This window comes from Capricornis sumatraensis, chromosome 1 (assembly GCF_032405125.1).
Source record: "Capricornis sumatraensis isolate serow.1 chromosome 1, serow.2, whole genome shotgun sequence".
In the NCBI taxonomy this organism is placed as follows: domain Eukaryota; kingdom Metazoa; phylum Chordata; class Mammalia; order Artiodactyla; family Bovidae; genus Capricornis; species Capricornis sumatraensis.
Genome location: NC_091069.1, coordinates 69,412,822 through 69,429,199, shown reverse-complemented (window position 1 = coordinate 69,429,199; position 16,378 = coordinate 69,412,822). Strand labels below are relative to the sequence as shown.

General features: G+C 42.5%; 1 protein-coding gene across 1 annotated transcript in view; it reads left to right on the top strand.

The window, feature by feature from the left end:
- Positions 1–227: 227 nt before the first annotated feature.
- SPTBN1 (spectrin beta, non-erythrocytic 1) overlaps positions 228–16,378 on the top strand; it is a 209,088-nt gene continuing 192,937 nt past the window's right edge. Inside the window, exon 1 of the mRNA XM_068964598.1 lies at positions 228–266. The gene's annotated coding sequence lies outside the window, so the exon portion shown is untranslated. The remainder of the gene's footprint in view (positions 267–16,378) is intronic.

The window sequence follows — 16,378 nt, the reverse complement described above, 5'->3', positions numbered from 1 at the left end:
CCCCGCCCCGCGCTCCAGCCCAGCCCCCGGAATCAGTGCAGCTGTTGCCGTGCAGGCTGCGGATTCCTCCAGTCCCTCCCTCGGCCGCCTCTCCGCCCGGAGCGAGCGCGCAGCCCCGCGCAGCAGCGCCCACTGGTCCCGTCCTGTGAGCCCCGGCCCCAGCCGCGGACAGCCCCGCGGAGTCGCCTCCCGGCCCACCCGCCCGGCCGCCGAGGAGCGGGAGGAGGACGGGACCCCGGCGCCCCCAACCCCCCTATCCGCGGGAGGTAGGTAGGGGGCCGGAGGCTGGAAGATGCCAACTCACTGGGGCTGCCTCCCGGGCTGGCTCCGGGGCGGCGGGAGGAGGGGCGCGGGCCCAGGCCGGGAGGACGCCGCTGCCCCGCCGCTGCCCTACGCCCGGGGAGCGGCGTGGGGGCAGGGAAGCTGCAGAACCTGGGCGGGGGCGGCGCGGGGAGCCAGGTCCCCAGTGCTTCTGAGTACGCCGGCGGTGCGGGGCGGGGGTCGGCGGTCTTCTCAGTGAGGTGGCTGCACATCCGCGGTGCAACCCGCGGCCGCCTAGCCTCATCCCCGGACGTATCGGGGCCGATTCCTCGTTTCTCCCTCCGCCACCTCTTCCCTCCAGCCGGGGGCCGCTGCGCGGGGGTGGTTGCGGAGTGGGCAGACGCAAGGGTCTATTTTCAGGTGCCCTCCCTCTAGCCCCGGCTGGTGGCGAGCGGGGGCGGCGTTGACAGGGCCGGGCTCTGAGCGTAACGGTACGGGGGATGCGGCCAGGCGTGGTCCCGGCTGCGCCGCGCTGCAGCTGAACCGGAGGCGGCGGCCCGGCGCCCCCACTCCCGCCCATCCTCACTCCCGCCCCCCGCCCTCCCTGCGGTCCCTGCTCTCCCAGGGCTGGGCGGGAGCCGCCTCGGGGCGCGGAGCTGCCGCTGCGCCCGCCCTTCAGCTCCTGCCACCCTCTCTTCAACAGGTTTGTGCCAGCGCGGGGACCCTCCGGGCCTGACTTTGGGGAGGTGGGCTGGAAGCCCCTCTGGTCATCAGCCTTCACATCACGCCCGCGGCCGTCTTTTGCGGGGAGCCTTCCCTTTGTTTTTGTGATAGGAAAGATGCCAAGTGCCTGCCATCAGATAGGGGTGGGGGGGAGGCGTGTTGTGGGGCTCGGTACGCAAGCTGTGCCCGTTATTTTTCCAGTCAAAAGCTGGGCGAGATAGTGAGTGAGGAGAGGGCGAGTGTGGGGGGTGCTTCGGCGGAGGAGGAAAATGGGTTCAGTAGCGTTTATCTGGACGGGGATGTGATTTTTTGGCAAGATGGATGGCTCCCGTTGCCTTCGCCGTGATGCAGCACAATGCACCAGTATCGCAGCCTCCCTTGCTTCTCGCTGGCGGGGCTTGGCACGGCCACTGGGCGCCTGCGGCCCCCGCCCGGCCCCACCCAGGCCCAGGGCTGCCCTTGGCTGAGACGCGGAGCCGCTTCTACCTTGTCATGCTGCTTCAGCTGGATGGGGCGTCAGGAGGACCAGGTCACCTAGCTGTGAGGGGGGGAGGCTTCTCTTGGGGTGACCCCCGGCTGCCTCGCCTGTTGGCCGTTTGGGATGAAGGGGTGTCCTGCAGTGCTAATGCGGGGCAGAGGAAGTCGGCCTGCAGCTGCGGACCGGAATGTAATCTCTAACCGAGGGACCTGAGCCGCCGTAGGGAGGGGCTGCGGGGAGAACCCGGCCCCAGCGGTGTGCGGAGGCCATGGTGCAGTCTGTATTGGGAGTCTCAGCGTCTTTTTGTGGATCACCTGTAATCCGTAAACCACAACGCAACTCTCCATCAATTTCATCATATGTGGAAAGTTGATGTTTATTAATTGAAGCGTTACAGCTACGGCATTACCTCTTTGATCAACACTGAGTATGAATTTTTCCTATAGGAAACCATTTTTTGAAATGAAACAATTGATATATTTTTAGTTCATATGTCCCTGAGATATTTTTAAAAGATATTAACATGAAGTAGATTGTTTTAAAAGGAATTTACATACGTTTTTGACGGATGGTAAATGATTTCTTTAACCTGTATTTGTTTTAGTCGTTTGCTTTTTCTGTATTCAAATACAATGACATATTTGGATTCTTTATTAAGGATTATTTAGTAAATGAGTGTTATGGTTGATGATACATTGGTATTCAGGTTGCTTTTGATAGACGGGTTAAGTCTACCGTCATGAATAGTGGGATTGTGGTAGTAACTAACTGCGTTTGTTTGTTTATATGTATGTATATTTTTATACACATTTTTTTTGCAGATGGGGAGTGGGTGGAGAAGGGCAGACCACCAAGGCCTGTGTGGCTCTATCTGGGTAGAAGGAGACGTTCCAGCGTCCTTGTCTATTTAGTCTGGGGTAATACACAAGGAATTTCCCTTCTAAATGCCACTTCTACAGTTCAGTGTGGAATGGCCAATGGGATACATTTCAGATTGCACCCCTCGGCTCTTCTAGAATGTAGAGGTGAAAAGGGAATTTCAGTATGCTAATTGGAAGGAAAATCAGTGTTTCAAAGCAAGGGTGTGTCTGCTTTTATTTTTTAGATCTCTAATTAGTCCAGGTTAATGGCATTTGATTTTCTGTAGACCAGCCACAGAAGTAGAATCTACAGCAGATTGTGTGGTTTATGTGCCTCATTTTGAGTTTCAATAATAGAGGGCCATTAAAATACAGAATTTTTTAGATTTGGGCTTCGTTGATGTGCTGGTTGTATAAAATCACGTTGCATTGAAATGTTTGGGAGTATTGTTTCCATGGATTATCCAAACATTTTGGATTTACTGTGTTGTAAGAATATATCCTGTGTTGATGTCACCAGAGGTTTAGCTGTTCTGACTTAACCAGGTGCAGAATTCCGTTAGGTCAAGCTCTTTGTAGCTCTGTTGGCCCTGGTCTGACCAGAACCTTCATCAGAGAGAATGAGAAGCATCGGGCCAGTGAAGAAAAATGCTTGGTGGTCTCCTGCTGTGCAGGCTTTCAGTAAAGAGCATCCCTTGGATGAGAGTAGTAACAACTGTCTGTGATGTTGGAGCAAGGGACAAGACCTTGCTCACTTGTGAAAGACACATCCTTAGCAGAGACTTGACAGTGGCAGAGTTTCCCTGGAAGAGTACTGGAGAGGTTATTTTGTCTTGCTGTATGGACGTATGACTTTTCATGTAGAAATACTATTTTGAGATGGGAGGATTTTAAGTACTACTAAACAAACATAGATATGACAAGTAGAAATTATTTGATATTTTTATTGAGATAGTAAACTCTTCATTTTAAAAGCATACTCTTAGAATTTTAAAGCCCAACATTTATATTTTTTACATGCAGTGATGTGATGCTCCATAATTATGTTGTTCTCGCCACCACTATCTACATTATAATCAAGGCTTAATTAATGCTCTGTGAATATCATTTATGGTTGTCCTGTTGGGAATGTAAACCATTATTCCATAAGAAAAGAGCTAATACCTAGGCTGGAAGAGCTACTTCTTTAGCTCTGTGGAGGTGAGTAAAACCTCTCATGGAGTTCTCTTATAAATTTTCAGTCTGCTGTTTTCCCAAAACACCTTGTCTTTGCAAAAGACCTGGTTAAGTATTCTTGATTTTTGGATACAGGTGTCCTGTATCCAAGTTTTTGTAGTGTAGGAATAATGTCATCAGTCTCTACTTTGGGGGCAGAATGAAACTATCTCTACTCTTATATTTATATTTTTAAACATCACCAGAGAAGGCATTTTCATGATTTCTCGCTGTAATCCTGAGGTTCAGCACAGGATCATTTATAAAGTGGACGCTTGTTGTGTATGCAGATTCTTAGAGGCCCAGTCCTCCCAAGTAGCATTTGCATTTTAACGTGACCCCTCAGCGATTTGTATGCACATTAAATCAAAAAACTGCTCTACACCTTCAGCTAAGGGACTTCCATATCAAAAGGTTCCTTCTGGTATCTTACTTTTGTCTTTTGCTGAAGTATCAGCACATTTCCCCCCTTGCATCATTAAGAAATTGATGCACATACTGTATTTAATACAGAAATACTTTTTAAAGTTTTTCTGTAACTTTTAGGTGGAAGAGTTCTATTTATTAATATTATGTTTATTTAGACTAGTCAATTTCTCTAGATTGTTTTCTAAAACACCTCTAAAGTTGAAAAAAACAATCTTCTCCTCCTTCTCCAGAAGATGGTGTTAGCTTTGAGACAGCAAAACTGGAGTCCAGGAAGCTAAACCCCTGAGCTCTACCTCTGGCATCTTGTTTTTTCTCATCAGCTGTTTTTCCTGGTATATTCAATATCCTGACCATCTGGCTCATTTTTTCCCTCTTACAGTTGTCTTTTATTAAGTGATTTGTATATACAGAATAATGCTCATAAAAGATACTACTGAATCACAAACCAGTGAACGCACAGGCAGTCACCACCTAGTTCAAGAAGAAGAAACTGTCATACACTCGGAGTCATCCATGTGCCCCCCTATCATCCCATCTGAAACAACCACAGCCCTGAATTTTGTGTTTATCATTCCTTTGATCTTCTTTATGGGCTATCCATTTTAAAATTCTTATTTATTTTTGTATGTTTCTGAACTTTATATTATATAAATGAAATCCTACTTTATGTATTCCTCTGTGACTTGTCCTTTTAGATTAACATTCCTGAGGCTTATTCATTTTGTTGCTGTAGTTCATTCGTTTTCATTGCTGTGTAGTATTCCATCATGACTTATTTATTCCTTCTACTGTAGATGGAGATTTGGATTGATTCTAGTTTTTTTTTTTTCCTCCTTTTATAAAAGGATGGCTATGAATGGGTCCTCTGCATGTCTCTTATTAAGTATGTAGGGGTACATGCATATGCACACAAACATGTTATTTTTCTGTCCTTCTCAGGAATGAAATTTGACAGATCATAGGGTATGTGCATCACCAACCTTACTAGATAATGCCAGAGTGATTGTACTAATTATATTCCTACTAGAAGTGTATAGCTGTTATAGTTGTTCTACAACCGTGCCAGACTTCAAAATGTTTTCCAGTAATACTTGTGAAATGTTATCTCATTATGTTCTTTTTTTGCAGTTTCCCTGATTATTGGACGTTAAGTATATATTATTGACCTTTTGGGTTCTTTCTTTTGTGAAGTCCTAATTTAGTCATTAGTCTGTATTTCTTTTAGCTATTTTCTGATTGATTGATTTAATATGTATTGCCTTATAATCCCTTGTGGATTTCATGCATTGCAAAAACTACTTCCCGGTTTATGTTTTGTTTTAAACTGTGGTTTCTTTTGATGAGCAATCACTCATAATTTCAGTAGAGTCATAATCAAGTTTTGTCCTTTAAGGTTTGTGAGGATGATTATGTTATTGCAGAATAACTTCCCTTAGTATGGGAAGAGCTTAGATTTTAGAGTCAAATAAATCTGGGCTCAAATCCTAAATCTTATTATATACCAGCCATGTGCTCACATCTAGGTCCTTGGGTTAGTTCATTACTCTTGAAACCACAGTTTCCTCATAAGTAAAAAGGGAATGATACTTCCTCATACAGTTGTGAGACAGCGGCATACAGTCCTGGGCACATAGTAGGTGTTTAGCTGATAACAGTTTCATTCCTTTCTCTTTGGGCTACAAGCTGTACACTGACCCCCTCTTGGAGTGTTTTCTCAAAACTACCTTAACATTTTTATGTCAAAAGAGCTTTATTATTTTATTTTTTAAAATTTTCTGTTAACCAGTGAAATTTTTATATTGAGTAACACAGGCTGTGCAAGACCACTTAGTAAAAACCCTTTGTCAGTTCAGTTCAGTTTCCTTTTCTTGAAAGGAGTGTAATTATTGTTCTTTTACCAAGAAGCATTTATATGAATGTAATGCCTTTGCTCCTACTCTAAAGTTACTTTCCAGTATGGTTTTTAATGCAGTAAATAATTATTAAGTACTTTCTCTTGCCAAGACTTGTCATTGAGTTAGGATGATGGTGGTGTGGGCTGACCTACAGTTGAGTAAGAATCAGTTTCTGAATCCGAGGACTGTATACTCCTACTGTATAGAATATGCCCTGTTGCTGTGATGGAGGACCCTGCCCACCCTGAGCCAGGCTGAGGAGGTCACAGGGCAGGCGGGAGGAGGGCTGGACGTTTGTGACAGTTGCCAGCCTCAAGACAACCTGGCTCTTACAGAAGAGCAGGTTTGGACACTGGTGTTAGGGTACAGGAAGTTCCCATGATGGAATTTTCCAACATGTACTTTCCTTTTCCATACAAAAAAGTCTTCAACCAGAAAAAAAAAAAAAAGAATATGCTCTGTATGTGTAAAAGATAAAAGATCGTTTACTGACCAGGTATATGACTTCACCAAGCCATTAATCCTCTGGTCTCAGATCTAAATTTATAAAATGAAAAACTTAGGTGAAATCATGGAGAAATGAAGTGTTAGTTGCTCAATTGTGTCCTATTCTTTGTGACCCCAAGGACTGTAGCCCGCCAGGCTCCTCTGCCCACGGGACTCTTCAGGCAAGATATTGGAGTGAGTTCCCATTCCTTTCTCCAGGGGATCTTCCATAGTGAAGGTTAAACTGTGCCACAAGGGCACCCCATAGAAAATCAGTCAGGGCACTCTTTCCACAGAGCTGATCTAGAGCCCCAGAAACTCTCCACACAGTGTTTGAATCAGGAACTACCAGCTGATCGTATCTGCTACTTAGTTTTGAAGATTCATCTAAAATTCTGTGATGATAGTTGAGTAGCACAACACTTGAGCTATGTCCAAAACACATGCACATGGAACAGAGAGAAACTAGAAGCAGGGAGACAGGAACGAGGTGATGGTGGGAGTCCAGAGTTTAAGGGAGCAAGTGATGGTGGAGGCTGAGAGAATGAGGAGGGAAGGGCTGGGAGAAAGGTTGTGAAGACCGGATCCTTTGCTGACTCTTTGTAGGGTGACTGGATGGGAGTGGACCTGAGTGGATGAGAGATAAAATAAAGAGTTCATATTTGAATAATGACAGAGAACATGGTCATCATCATGATGAGAGAAATAGACAAGTGAAGGGGAGGAGTGGATATCTCATTGGGAAGAAAATCAGTTTTCTTTAACTGTGCTGAATTTGAGGTTCTGGAAGAACTCTTAGTGGAGGTAATGTTCGAGAAATTGAAGGAGACAGGTCAGGGCTAGGGTGACTGGGGAGAGGCTGTTGGATGTGGGGGTCCCAAGCCTTAGGCCCTGGAATTCCTCCACCAGATCACTCCATGCACTGATCCTGGGCAAGCTGCCTTGACCTGTCTTCAAGCCCCAGTATCTTCATTTGCAAAATGGTAGCAATGAGTTTCTGCCACAAAGGACTAAGAAAGTTGAGTGGAATAATCCAGTGCCCATCACCGTGCATTTTAATTGTCATAAAATGTGGAAGTTTTGCTTAGTTTGTGTCACCTTTATGCTTCCTTTCAAATAAGTAGTTTGATTTATTCAGGAAAGATACATTCCCATAAGCAATACCATCTTGCAGCTAAATAATGCTAAGTTTAGTCTATATTAAACTTGTCCCTATGTCTAAATTATAGGAAAGGCAAATCTGATTACTACTTATTTTTAATAAACAAGAAAACGCTAAAACCCTAGTGCTTAGGGAAAGGATAGGAACATAGTTGATAAAAAAAGGTAACAACAAAGCCAGTAACCATATTCAGTTGTTCAAACTCAGCAGTAATATGAAATATTAACTAGAACAGTTAATTTTTCACTTGAACTGGTAGATAGGTAATGCTCTCTGGGATGCTGTGAGATTGGACCTCTGCATCACTTGTTGGAAGAATATTTGAATTAAGACAATTGTTAGTACAGTAATAATATACATGTATTTATATATATATATAAAACCAAAAAGATAAAAGTTTATACCATTTGCACTGAAATTCCCCTTGTAGTTCTGTAATCGAAAGAAAGAATTAAAAATAATGACAGGTTTTTAAACAAGAATTTTCTTAGCAGTATTAATAGTGAAAAAGCAAATGTGGCATAGTCAAATATATTATGGAGCAGTACATAGGATGGAATTCAATGTACTGCTTAAAAGTAATGGTTTGTTAAGAGTCTTACTGAAAAGGGCAAATGCTAACAATATAATATTCAGTGGAAATATCTCTACGCAAAACTGTATAATATGGTGTAACTCCTGTTTTGTTATATTAAATAAAAGCCTGGAAGGAAATACGTGAAAATGTTACTGGTTTGCTTTGGATGGTATGTTGATGGATGATTTCCTTTCTTGTATGAAAGGAAATTCCTATGACTTAATGTTTCTCATTTGGAGTTTTAAAATATTTTACAAATAAGAGTGAAATAAATAATATAATAGACTACCATAAGGATCATTTTTTTCATAGCCAAAAAATCAATCAACCCTTTAATTTTTAAAAAAAGAAAAGAAAAAAGTAAGCCTGGCCAGATGTAGATTATTGTTAGGGAATAGTTTAAGATTCCAAAGGATTGGCATATCTGTCTTCTGCTCTTATGTGGAGCAGCGGGAAGACATCAGCAGTGTAAGTCACTTCTGAAGTGAGAGTTTGAGAGGGCTAGAACATTCACATATGCCGGAATGCTAGCTTGACTTCAGAGTCTACATCAGTTTAAAGAGTGGGGAAGACCAGGTTTCTCTTATTATGTCCAAACTGCACAGTTGCTTGAAGAGAGCAGTGGAATTCTGTGACGTATTTGTTCTCACTTGTAGAAGCCCAAACACTACTGCTGGAGCTGATTTTGTAACTGTTAGACCATCAGGTTGCATTGGAATTGGCCAGAAATGCAGAAAAAATTCCAAGTGAAAATGTTAAAATAAATATGACTTTCGATTTAGATTTTCTTCCAGTTAATGGTTTCTTGGCATTTTGAGAATATTCAGTCTAAGAGTAGGAGGAGTGAATTTTAATTCTATCCTTTTTTTATGAAAATAGATTCTTATATAATGTTATATATGATATTTCTGTATGCATATAATGATATCTTTTTGTCTGTGTGTCACATAAATGAGAAAGAGATGTATGTGATTGAAAATCCTAGCCATGAAGGGAGACAAAGGACTATTTTAAGACTTTTTAAGTGGGGAATTTTATTGAGATAGTGGTTTGAAGGTGAATCCCAGAAATGAGTCACTTTGTCCATAGCTGGTGAGGGAAATGTTTGAGAGGAAATAATATTATTAATGTTTTCTGCTTTATGGTCCAAGCACTCAACTGTACTCAGTTCAGTTCAGCTCAGCTCAGTTCAGCTCAGCTCAGTCGCTCAGTAGTGTCCGACTCTTTGCTACCACATAAATCACAGCACGCCAGGCCTCCCTGTCCATCACCAACTCCTGGAGTCCACTCAAACCCATGTCCATCAAGTCAGTGATGCCATCCAGCCATCTCATCCTCTGTCGTCCCCTTCTCCTCCTGCCCTCAATCTTTCCCAGCATCTCTGCTTTAGAATCTGGAGTGCCTTGCTGGTTCTGATCTTTTAACATATTAACTTGAAGCCATTAGCTAGTCAATAAAATCTGTATCAGAATATAATTAGAAATTTTTTAAATCCAACAGATGAACTAGGAAATTTAGAACGATATATAATTAGAATTCATATTTTTGAAGTGTGTATGTTCAGTGTTTAATTTGTATAATTAAATATATCTCTGCTTAGTAAGTTCATTAGCCTAACAGTGGTTATCTCTGGGTATGGGATTGTGGAAGAATTCTAATTTCATCTCTCCATATTTTGGAAAATACTTCGCAATAAACTTTTGGCCTTTATCAAGAACATCCTGACACTTCCTGTAACAAACCTCGTTTTAGCTGGATAAAGACTAATGAATGAAATAATTAATTGGCTAAGTATACCCTATTTGTTTCTATTGGGGCTTTCAGAAATGCAGCATTCATAGTACTGAAGGTGTAAAGAATGCTGAAGTTTTGAAAAGATCTTTCCATTCCTCATTTAAATATGCAGTTTGTTAGAGCCTTGCCATTTCCGTAGAGTGTGGGAAAAGATGTAGAAACTGGGCCACAGGGGAGCCTGATAGGAGCATCCTCTGGGTGGAGGCCAAGCCTTTGGTTCTGGATGAAATTTTTTTGTTGTTTTCCTACCCTCTTGGGTGGCTGTTTCAGGGATAATTTTTGTCCAGGTATATTTGCTTCAAGGCCAAATCTAAATATTCATGGGCTACACATTTTTCTGGAATGTTCTTCACCAGCTATACAGAGACTTTGGGGTGGGACAGGACATATTTTTATTGTGCTCTAGGGCTTTTTTCCCCTTTTATTTAAAGGGGAAGGAAAACCTAGATTCTTCTTTAAGACAATTCTTATTTATTTTTCTCTGTGATGTTTAAACATTTTCCTTTGTATTTTTTAATCTGTAGCATGGCAGTGCTCTGATAGTACAGTTGTCTTAAAAGTTAAAATACTCATTTTTTCCAGCTTTTTAGAATCCTTGAATTTTTGACAGTGTCTGCTAATTTATACAGTAAGCATAGTTTTTTTCTGAACAATTTATGAAGAATATATACTTTCAAAAACTGTAAATTAGCACAAAATCATCACAAAATAAAATTTTTTTTAAATGTCAGGAACTTCCCTGGTGGTCCAGTGGTTAAGAAGCTGCCTAGCAGTGTGGGGTACATGGGTTCAGTCCATGATGGGGGAACTAATACACCAGATGCCGCGAAGCAGCTCAGCCCTTGTGCCACAACTTCTGAGCCCCGGTGCCACAACTAGAGAATCCCTGAGCAGTAGCAAAACGTGGTAACAGTCTTCGTGTTGCAGTGAAGATCCATGTGCCACAGCGAAGACCTTTGCTCCTGTTGTTCAGTCTCTCAGTCATGTCCAACTCTGCGACCCCATGGACTCCAGCAGGCTAGACTTCCCTGTCCTTCACCATCTCCTGGAACTTGCTCAAACTCATGTTTGTTGAGTCAGTGATGCCATCCAGCCATCTCATCCTCTGTCATCCCCTTCTCTTCTTGCCCCCAATTTTTCCCAGCGTCAGGATCTTTTCTAATGAGTCGGCTCTTCTCATCAGGTGGCCACAGTATTGGAACTTCAGCTTCAGCATCAGTCCTTCCAATGAATATTCAGGACTGATTTCCTTCAGGATTGACTGATTTGATCTCCTTGCTGTCCAAGGGACTCTCAAGGGTCTTCTCTAACACCACAGTTCAAAAGCATCAATTCTTCTGTGCTTAGTCTTCTTTATGGTCCAACTCTCACATCTGTACATGACTACTGGAAAAATCAGAGCTTTGACTAGATGGACATTTGTTGGCAATGTGATGTCTCTGCTTCTTAATATGCTGTCTAGGTTGCTCATACTTTTCTTCCAAGGAGTAAGCATCTTTTAATTTCATGGCTGCAGTCATCATCTACAGCAGTTTTGGAGCCCAAGAAATAAAGTCTGTCACAGTTTCCATTGTTTCCCCATCTATTTGCCAGGAACTAATGGGACTGGATGCCGTGAACTAATGGGACTAGATTCCATGATCGTCGTTTTTTGAATGTTTTCACATTCAAAGCTGTTTTGAAGGCCAGCTTTTTCACTCTGCTCTTTCACTTTTATCAAGAGGCTATTTAGTTCCTCTTCACTTTCTGCCATATGGGTAGTGACATCTGCATATGTGAGGTTATTGGTATTTCTCCTGGAAATCTTGATTCCAGCTTGTGCTTCATCCGGCCTGACATTTCTCATGATGTACTCTGCATATAAGTTAAATAAGCAGGGTGACAATATACAGCCTCGCTATACTCCTTTCCCAACTTGGAACCAGTCCGTTGTTCCGTGTCTGGTTCTAACTGTTGCTTCTTGACCTGCATATAGGATTCTCAGGAGCAGGTCAGGTGGTCTGGTATTCCCCTCTCTTTAAGAATTTTCCACAGTTTGTTGTGATCCACACAGTCAAAGGCTTTAGCGTAGTCAGTGAAGCAGAAGTAGATGTTTTTCTGGAACTCTCTTGCTAAGACCTCAGTCAGTTCAGTTCAGTCACTCAGTAGTGTCCGACTCTTTGCTACCACATAAATCACAGCACGCCTGGCCTCCCTGTCCATCACCAACTCCTGGAGTCCACTCAAACCCATGTCCATCAAGTCAGTGATGCCATCCAACCATCTCATCCTCTGTCGTCCGCTTCTCCTCCTGCCCCCAATCCCTCCCAGCATCAGAGTTTTTTCCAGTGAGTCAACTCTTCTCATGAGGTGGCCAAAGTACTGGACTTTCAGCTTTAGCATCATTCCTTCCAAAGAAATCCCAGGGCTGATCTCCTTCAGAATGGACTGGTTGGATTTCCTTGCAGTCCAAGGGACTCTCAAGAGTCTTCTCCAACACCACAGTTCAAAAGCATCAATTCTTCGGCACTCAGCCTTCTTCACAGTCCAACTCTCACATCCATACATGACCACAGGAAAAACCATAGCCTTGACTAAATGGACCTTAGTTGGCAAAGTAATGTCTTTGCTTTTGAATATGCTATCTAGGTTGGTCATAACTTTTCTTCCAAGGAGTAAGCGTCTTTTAATTTCATGGCTGCAGTCACCATCTGCAGTGATTTTGGACCCCCCCAAAATAAAGTCTGACACTGTTTCCACTGTTTCCCCATCTGTTTCCCATGAAGTGATGGGACCGGATGTCATGATCTTCGTTTTCTGAATGTTGAGCTTTAGGCCAACTTTTTCACTCTCCTCTTTCACTTTCATCAAGAGGCTTTTTAGCTCCTCTTCACTTTCTGCCATAAGGGTGGTGTCATCTGCATATCTGAGGTGAGTGATATTTCTCCCGGCAATCTTGATTCCAGCTTGTGTTTCTTCCAGCCCAGCGTTTCTCATGATGTACTCTGCATAGAAGTTAAATAAGCAGGGTAACAACATGCAGCCTTGACATACTCCTTTTCCTATTTGGAACCAGTCTGTTGTTCCATGTCCAGTTCTAACTGTTGCTTCCTGACCTGCATACAGATTTCTCAAGAGGCAGGTCAGGTGGTCTGGTATTCCCATCTCTTTCAGAATTTTCCACAGTTTATTGTGATCCACACAGTCAAAGGCTTTGGCATAGTCAATAAAGCAGAAATAGATGTTTCTCTGGAACTCTCTTGCTTTTTCCATGATCCAGCAGATGTTGGCAGTTTGATCTCTGGTTCCTCTGCCTTTTCTAAAACCAGCTTGAACGTCAGGGAGTTCACGGTTCATGTGTTACTGAAGCCTGGCTTGGAGAAGTTTGAGCATTACTTTACTAGCATGTGAGATGAGTGCAGTTGTGTGGTAGTTTGAGCATTCTTTGGCATTGCCTTTCTTTGGGATTGGAATGAAAACTGACCTTTTCCAGTCCTGTGGCCGCTGCTGAGTTTTCCAAATTTGCTGGCATATTGAGTGCAGCACTTTCACAGCATCATCTTTCAGGATTTGAAACAGCTCAATTGGAATTCTATCACGTCCACTAGGTTTGTTCGTAGTGATGCTTTCTAAGGCCCACTTGACTTCACGTTCCAGGATGTCTGGTTCTAGATTAGTGATAACATCATCATGACTATCTGGGTCGTGAAGATCTTTTTGGTACAGTTCTTCTGTGTATTCTTGCCAGCTCTTCTTAATATCTTCTGCTTCTATTAGGTCCATACCATTTCTGTCCTTTATCGAGCCCATCTTTGCATGAAATGTTCCCTTGGTATCTCTAATTTTCTTGAAGAGATCTCTAGTCTTTCCCAATCTGTTGTTTTCCTCTATTTCTTTGCATTGATTGCTGAAGAAGGCTTTCTTATCTCTTCTTGCTATTCTTTGGAACTCTGCATTTAGATGCCTATATCTTTCCTTTTCTCCTTTGCTTTTCGCCTCTCTTCTCTTCACAGCTATTTGTAAGGCCTCCCCAGACAGCCATTTTGCTTTTTTGCATTTCTTTTCCATGGGGATGGTCTTGCTCCCTGTCTCCTGTACAATGTCACGAACTTCCGTCCATAGTTCATCAGGCACTCTATCTATCAGATCTAGGCCCTTAAATCTATTTCTCACTTCCACTGTATAATCATAAGGGATTTGATTTAGGTCATATCAAGACCTAATGCAGCCCAATAAATAAATATTTTTAAAAAATTTCAAAATAATATTTATTAGCAAAAGAATAAATATTGTAGAGCATATGGAAAATAAACATAAACACAAAGAAGAAAATTGAAGTTACTGACTCCATTTGGTGACCCCAGAAACATGCACTTGTCATTTTGATGTTTGTCTTTTAAACCCCTTTTCCCTCTGTTCGTATTTGTTCATCTCATATATGAGGATCAATTCTCATACCTTAAGCTCAATATGTGAAGTTTTCACAGTCTAAATCATCCCTTGATATTTATCACCCTTCCAGTTTGTATACAAAGCATGACAGGACATAATATCTTATTATTACTGTTCATGTTTAAAACTGTGGCTTATGGATACTGTTGGTTTCCCTGAGTTGTTTTAGTGATGAAGGTGTTAAGGAAAATGGCAAAGATTTAGAGAACCCCAAATGTGCTTATTATAGATACTTCCTTTAAAAATTGTTTTACAGTGGAAAAGTACCAGAAATTAAGTTCTCATTAGATAATGTGTGCTTTCTGTTTTGTTTTGAGAGGAATTCCCATCAGGGTTGCATGAATTCCCTTGAGTGAGATCCCTCTATGCTTCAGACAACATCTGATTTTATTTCTGTCTTCAGATTTCAGAGTCTGAAACAGCTACCCTAGAAAGTGTTGTGGATAGGATGGAGGTGGTTATCATAATCTTGGTTTTAAATGTAATAAATTTTACGGGGTTGGGTTTGATGGTAACTGTTGAAAGCACACAGTAGGGCTCTGCTTTCCTAGGAGTTTCTGTTAGCTGAACTGTTGAGAGTTCTATCTTTGGATCCAGAATCTATTTATAGGAGAAAAGGCAGTATTGCATACTTGATTATGCAGACCCGTTCCTTAAGTCGTGGGGCAGCCGATGGATGTGATGCGGATCTCACTGGCGCTTCTCTGTTGCCTTAATTCTAGTAGTTGGCCTCTTGAACTCCTGAAGAAGGTGGTAAAATGATTTCTTCATGTGCTGAGGGAATGAGGGTGTGGGAAGAGGGGAGAAATGCCTTTCATTGGAAGAGAAAGAAAGCCTTTGCCATCAATTTCTGTGAGGTTCTTTGTGGTTCTCACTTGGGTTGGTTGGCGCCAAGGAAAAGTGGCAAATGACCTTCTTCCCATGTTTATGCACTAAGGCCAGTGGTAGCTCCTTGTGCAGTTTAGAAGGGAGATCTGAGCTGGGCCCAATGATGGATGGAGCAGGGCTGGGTAGATGGATGGAGCAAGTTTGGGTGATGGAACTCAGATACATTGTGTGGACTTAACTCTCCCCAAATGAGGAATTCTTCAGAAACTCCCAATCTGATGGGAACCATTCTCTTTGAGGGTGGCCAAATGCTTGATGGTTAATGTGTCTGGGCTGACTGAAGCGTGGAGCTGGGAGGGATCTCAGCTGACCTACAGGCAGCTATAGACATTGAGTCTTGACACAAGGGGAGGCATTGAGCCAAGACAGTGCCCAGAGTCTGGCCCTGGTACCCCAGAGTAGGGAGAGCAGGAGGCTGGAATGTAGCGTTGTCTGGGCCTCTGACTGGGTGAGCACACCTGACACTGTTTTAGAAGGTGATGGTCAGCGCTATCAGTCGGGAGACTTCTCTGAAAGGGGTCTGGTCCTTCTCACAGTGAGGTTGACAACTCTGCTGCCAGCTGTCCTTAAATACCCATCTTATCTCCTGGGGCGGAGTCCAGGAAGCACCCTGAACCTGGAGCAGAGACATTTGTGTGCCATTTGAGCAGAGGAGAAACCAGGGCACACTTTGTGTTTTATTCTCGTTTTATTTAAGGTAGGTTTTGTGTGTGTGTGTGTGTGTGTGTGTGTGTGTGTTTGCTGGTTTTACGTCGACATCCGCTGCTAAAAGAGTTCCTGAGTTTCCCTGATAATCAGGATGATTTCTCATTTTGAAAGGATTGTTTTGCTTTGGAAGTATGTGTTCCTCACAGTAAGAACATCAGCTTTCATCCTACTTCCAAAAATCTTCTCTGATTCAGAAAGGATGAAAGTTTAATTAGAGAGCAGGCTAATTTATTGTCTTGTTCCTGAGGAAGACTGTTTATTGTCTGTCAGTTGAGTTTAATATATCTTTATATACATATATTTATAAATACATATTTCCAGCTCTCAAGGATGATTTTGTTAGTATACATTTACATGAATATTTTAATCTAAATTATAGTATATATTTCCTTTGGACTATACCCTTGTTGAAATGAATTTGTTCCCATGAAATAAATATATCTTTAGTGGGTCATGCTTGAGAACTGCTTC